Below are 6,000 nucleotides of genomic sequence, written 5' to 3' on the forward strand. Positions count from 1 at the left end.
ACAAATCAGATTTCAAACTGTCTTTTGCTTCACTCTTAACATGACACACAACAATAATGTCAAAATGTCAATAATGGCATTTTTCTGTGCGAAGGAGGAGTTTTGCACCACAACTTGACAGGGCATGTCTTTGGACAGCAAGATGATGCACCTCCATTTTTCCTGCATCAGTTTTGAAAGCCTTGTAAGGGAATTTACAGTCAAAGACCCAGAACCAGATATGATGAATGAATACATGATTATAATAAATTGAAGAACAGTTTTTCTGAAGATAGTTTGCAGTTTCATCAGCAGAAGTCAGCTTCAAGACTCACAAGGAGTTTGTTGGCTGCCCCGCTTACAGTTACAAAGATCACAGCAATTATACCCTACACCAAGGTCTAAGCTATGTCCTTGCTTCAGGTTGAATGCTTCTGATTGGCTAGGAAATAGATAAACATAGTAATTTTCCACATATAAACAGATAGACTGAAGCATCTCTCCATAATCTGTACGGCTTCCACCAGGACACTGAATTAGGTACCAGTGGTCCTCCAAGGTAACAAGACTGTGCTGGGCCCTATCTTGCACCCAGCGCAATTGACTTTGTACATCGACACAAGTTCATTCCTATTTTGCACCCGACACACAGCGGACTTTTCCCTCCACAGACGCACGTCGGTAAATTAGGGAATGAACTTGCACTCCCGGGGGCGGTTCAGCGAAAAGAGGAGGCGTGTTCCAGCGCAACCGTTCCCTGGTGCTATTTTGCAGTTCCAGAAAACAATTCCACCAGGAAAAACCTAGTCTAAAGCACCTATTCAGATGCTATTTTAAGGGTGCATACTTGGCCATAATGTGGCGTGTGCATACACTTTGCTTATCTCATCTACACAGACGCAGCAGTTGCCATTTTTGCAAACCATACATAATTACAAGGAAAAATATTCCACACGAGGGAAATCATTGTGGTGTCCATGAAGATGTGAAAAAATAGGCATAAATCTAGCTTACACATTTACCCAAATTATTATACGCCTGTTTAGCCGAAGCTAATTTGTGTGGGTTTCTCCCATCCCCATACAATGTCACTTCTCTGTCATTTACGGCCCTGACGAGAACGTCGGTCTCCTCGGCTGTGAACCGCTCCTGGCGTGCGCCTGGCAAATCCACTGTTATAATAGCAATCCGCCATGGAACAAGCGCGCCTGCTTTTAAAGGGAATGTGAGATGACGCTCTGATTGGTTTATTGCACGTTACGCTCAAACCACACCTATGAGTAATGTAGCTACTTCAGACCAACCCATTTTAGATTTGCGTCGGAGATCCGAGATCCGCCCACAAAGTTACTTGCGTTTCGCATTTGATACTTGTGTTTCAGATCGTTAAAATAGGGTCCTGTGTGTCTAGGCGCCAGCATGTCAAAGAAAACAAGTCCATCTCCGATAATGCCACTGGTTCCTTAACCTGCAACTGAGAAGACTAACACACACACCGACACACAGCTTTTTCAAGGTTGGATTTGGCCAGGTTCTAACTAACAGGGAAGTCTTCTCAAATCATCAAGATAATACGTTCTTTCTCTAAAGGCGAGGACACTTTAGTCTAACTGGAAAGTAAGGCTTTAACAAAGAAAGGGTCCCTTAAACTATAGACTTCAATGACCCCTGTGACCATAGCTGTCAGAGTACCGAAAAGCAGATGGATGTATTGACACATGTTAAAGAATTCCATAATTCATTTCTGGAAGCCGGGCTAAATGAGCAAGCACTGTTTCTGCATTACACATAACACAACACTTCTATAACAAAGTAAAATCTCATAAGCCTAGAGAAGTCATTCAACTCATGTGATGTTTAGAAGGAAAAATATTGATTAATACCTTGATTATAATCCCTCATTATATAATACACTGAAGCAGCAGTGGATTCCAGAATCCACCCTTCAGCCTCCTCACACACATAGGTAAGCCTACATCATTCCCAAAGCAACCCATGCAGACAGGTTGGTTATGTCTGCACATTTGATTACTTTCAGTTAATAGTGCTAGTACATAAGCTAAAACAGTATGAATGAGAAATGCTTGATTTTCCAACCTACACATAGCTTTGGTTAGCCTATATACTAGTATTTGAAACATTTAATTTAAAAGACATTAATGGTAATTTTAACGCATTTCAAATGACACAAATCATTACATGATTTTGCAGGAATTGTAATCAGGCTAAAAATAGTACTCATTAAAAGTTCTTTGAACCAATGGGATCACTCTGGGTCCTGATGTAGACTCGATCCTGGGTGGAGATCATTCATGACACTGTAGCAACTTTTTCTCTATAGAGGTTATGCGCGTGACGACACCATCGGCCGAGTGACTGCAGTTACGCCAACTGAGTGGCAGAAAGACTGAGCAGCATGAATGCCGCGAAAAACATACAAAACACATTTAAAACCGGGAAAGAGCTTTGAGACTGATTGTATAAATAGCTTTGACAAGAAATCTGAGGTATATTTTTACACACTGCCGAAAGCTACAGAACAGAGAAGCAAATGGATTGCTGTAATTCACAGAAACAACTGGACTCCAGGCAGCAAAACGTGGATTTGCAGTTATCATTATGTGTCAATATGCTGAATTTTGGGGTAAAATCATACCCTATATTGTATTGTTATATATTGTATTGACAACTTGTCATTTAAATACCATCATATATTTTGCATAACTGGATGTTTTTAAATAAACACTGACAAAAAACTACAAGTTTTAGGGCTGGACGATATGATGATATATAATTATAACATTGATATAAGTGATCACCCGGATTTAGACCTAACTATATTGTATTTATATAAAGCTTTTACAGGCAAAGAGTAAAGGGGCGTGTTTCGGCGGGAGAGTGACAATGGATACCATCTATTTACAGATATGATGAGACACACACGGGTTAGTGACGTATGTACACAATTTCTCGCCAAAACTGTCCTACCCCCTCTTAAATCTAAATACCTGCAATAGGCTTACTACAGTGAATCAGGGTAAGACAAAAACATCATTATTTAATCTTTGTTAATTTTTGAACAAAAAAAAGTGTTGTCTAAGTTAATTTATGTACATTTATTTGTAGATTTAAAGCTAAAGTTGTTCTCTAAATATGTGTGCTGACATGACTGGTAGGAAACCAGGATGGTTGAGCTTCAGAAAATCAATGAGGAGGTGGGCTTTGACAGTTAAAAGATTTGAAAAAAAATTGGGTTCTTTAGACTGGTATGGTTCTAAATAGAACTGTTACTACGTTTAAACAACTTTTAAAGAACCATCTTTATTTAGAGTGAACAAGGTCCTATTTTTTTTTCAATGATTTGTGGCTTTCATTGCATTAAGTTATAGTACATTGTGAAAGAAAGTATTAGGCTTTTTCTTTTAAACCCAGAGATTTGTCATTTTAAGGAGCTTAAACTTTATCCAGACATTCAATTACACCAATAAACTGCATAAAGATATGAATTCCCCATCAGCCCCTTGTGGTTTAACTCCACAAGGCACTCACTCACAAAAAATCAGTATGATGTACAATTTGATTTGTTCAGACTCTTTCCTGTAAAAATCATTCAGTGATAGAAAAATAGCTCTGACCCCATGCTCAACACAGGATCTATTGAACCATTTAAGAGCCAAGAAAAGTAAACAGATTTATTATGAAGAGTACAACCCTTTACTAAAGATATTAGGAAAGAGAGAGAAAGAACAGAGATAATGTCATGGTAACCAATGTATTTAAAAGCCCTTTCCTAGTTTATTTCATAAAGACAAAGAATTAGGAGTTAATTAAGGGAATGAGAGCAACACAGTACAAACTGGAAGAGGGAGCGAGGGAGAGGGAGAGAGAGAGAGAGAGAGAGAGAGGGGGGGGGGGGTCATTAGATAGACCAGAGTGGGTATAATACATATTTGCAATTGTTTGGACACGTGCTAACAAAGAAACTCTAACATGCACATATAAAAACAAAGAAAGAGAGTACAATACAATATTACAATATTACAAAAATATGTGCGCTCTTTAAAATAAGTGTTCCAAACAGGGGGTTTCACAGCAATACCATTATAGAAGAACCATTTTGGGTTCCAGAATGAACCTTTCAGGGTTCTTAAAAAAACTATATTTTAGTGTAAATAACATTTTAATATAGTCTGGAGCTGTTTTAATATAGTGTTGCAAACGCTATGAGAAAACTCCTTTTCTCGAAAATATTGAAGCCTTTATTTTAAAACGCAGTGCAGCTGCACAGCGAGCACATCATAGCTGAATGAAGCGTACTGATTGGAACCTATGGCAAATCAGCAAAGGCGCGCGGCCCAATCGGAGCGCTTGCCGCCTTGCCAGCCTTGAGCGCGCCAAAATGGGCGTGGCTGAAGGGTATAAATTCAGAGGAAATTCGTCATAGGACAGATTTAATCTCCTTCAGCTCAGAGACTCACCTCGTCGCTGACCTTCTCCGGATAGAAAGCCATCTCGTCGTCGAATCAGCCTCTTCAGCGGAACTGCTTCAGCGCCTGGCATTTTCTTCGCCCCAGCTGATCGCGTTTCCCTGTGGCATCCGACGAGCATATCCTTTATCGCTTCTTTCTAAAAGAGCAGAGCGCGTTGTTGCAAATGCCGCTCCCTGTCTGTGAGACCTGCGGGATTCCCCTGCATGTGTCTGACAGACACACCCAGTGTGCTGTCTGCCTCGGCCCTGAGCACGCCGAGGCAGCGCTCACTAAATGCGGCTGTCGTTCCTGCGACAGTATGCCTGTCTCAGCGCTCCGATCCAGGCTCGCTCACGCTACGTAAAAAGCGAGCCCGTCCACCTTCAGATGATCCACGAGCGCAGTGATTCAAGCGAGTGCACACCGGGTCCGTCCCCGCGTGCCTCGCCCACACCAGGATCTGACACTTCTCCTGTGCTTCTTGTCAAGAACGATCAATGCCCCTCTCTCGAAGCGGCTGGACTCGTCTCTTTCGGCGGATCTGCAGAGGAGCTGGATGACGCAGTTTCTGTGGCGGCATCTGAGTGTGAGGATTGGTCGGGCTCCGCGGACCCCGCTCCTCCCTCTCAGTCTGAACGAATCGACACCAGAGCGAATATTGACGCCGAGCTTCTCCGTGTCATTACTCACACTGTCGACGAGCTGGGTCTCGACTGGCTTTCTCCAGAAGAGCCCGCTAGAAGCCGCCTCGATGAGTGGTTCCTGCCGGGCCGCCAACAGGCCCCTCGCCAGCGTGCCGCTACATTTTTCCCTGAGGTCCACGACGAGCTCACTAAATCCTGGCGCGCGCCCTTTTCAGCGCGAACACGCTCTACTGCCTCGCTCTCATCAGTTGACGGCGCCGAGGAGAAGGGTTATGTGAAGCTCCCACCACTAGAGGAAGCGGTCGCCGCTCATTTGTGCCCTCCCACTGCAGGCAGTTGGAGAACAAAAGCAGTGCACCCATCCAAACCGTGCAGAACTACTTACGCCGCCGCTGGTCAAGCCGCCTCTGCACTGCACACCATGGCGATCCTTCAGGTGTTCCAAGCTAAGCTCCTCCACGCTATGGATGAGTCGGGACCTGATCTGGACGCCTTCAGAGACCTCCGCATCGCCACGGACCTGGCACTGCGGGCCACTAAAACCACTGCTCAGGCTATTGGCCGCAACATGGCCAGCTTGGTGGTATTGGAGCACCACTTGTGGCTTAACCTGACTGAGATCAGGGAAGCGGACAGGACTGCCTTCCTCGACTCGCCGGTCTCCACTACAGGTCTCTTCGGCCCCTCCGTTAATGGGTTTGCGGAACGTTTCACCGAAGCTCAGAAGGCATCCAGTGCGATGAAGCACTTCCTTCCTAAGCACTCCAGTTCTGCTTCACGGCGCACCAAGAGCACGCCGCAGCCAGAGAAACCAGTGCCTCAGGTCTATCAGCCCCGCCCAGTGGCTGAGACCAGTCAACGCTTCAAGCCAGCGAAACGGTACCCGCTCCCCAAATGCCAGGGCCCTT

Source organism: Squalius cephalus, assembly GCF_949319135.1.
Source record: "Squalius cephalus genome assembly, chromosome: 3".
In the NCBI taxonomy this organism is placed as follows: domain Eukaryota; kingdom Metazoa; phylum Chordata; class Actinopteri; order Cypriniformes; family Leuciscidae; genus Squalius; species Squalius cephalus.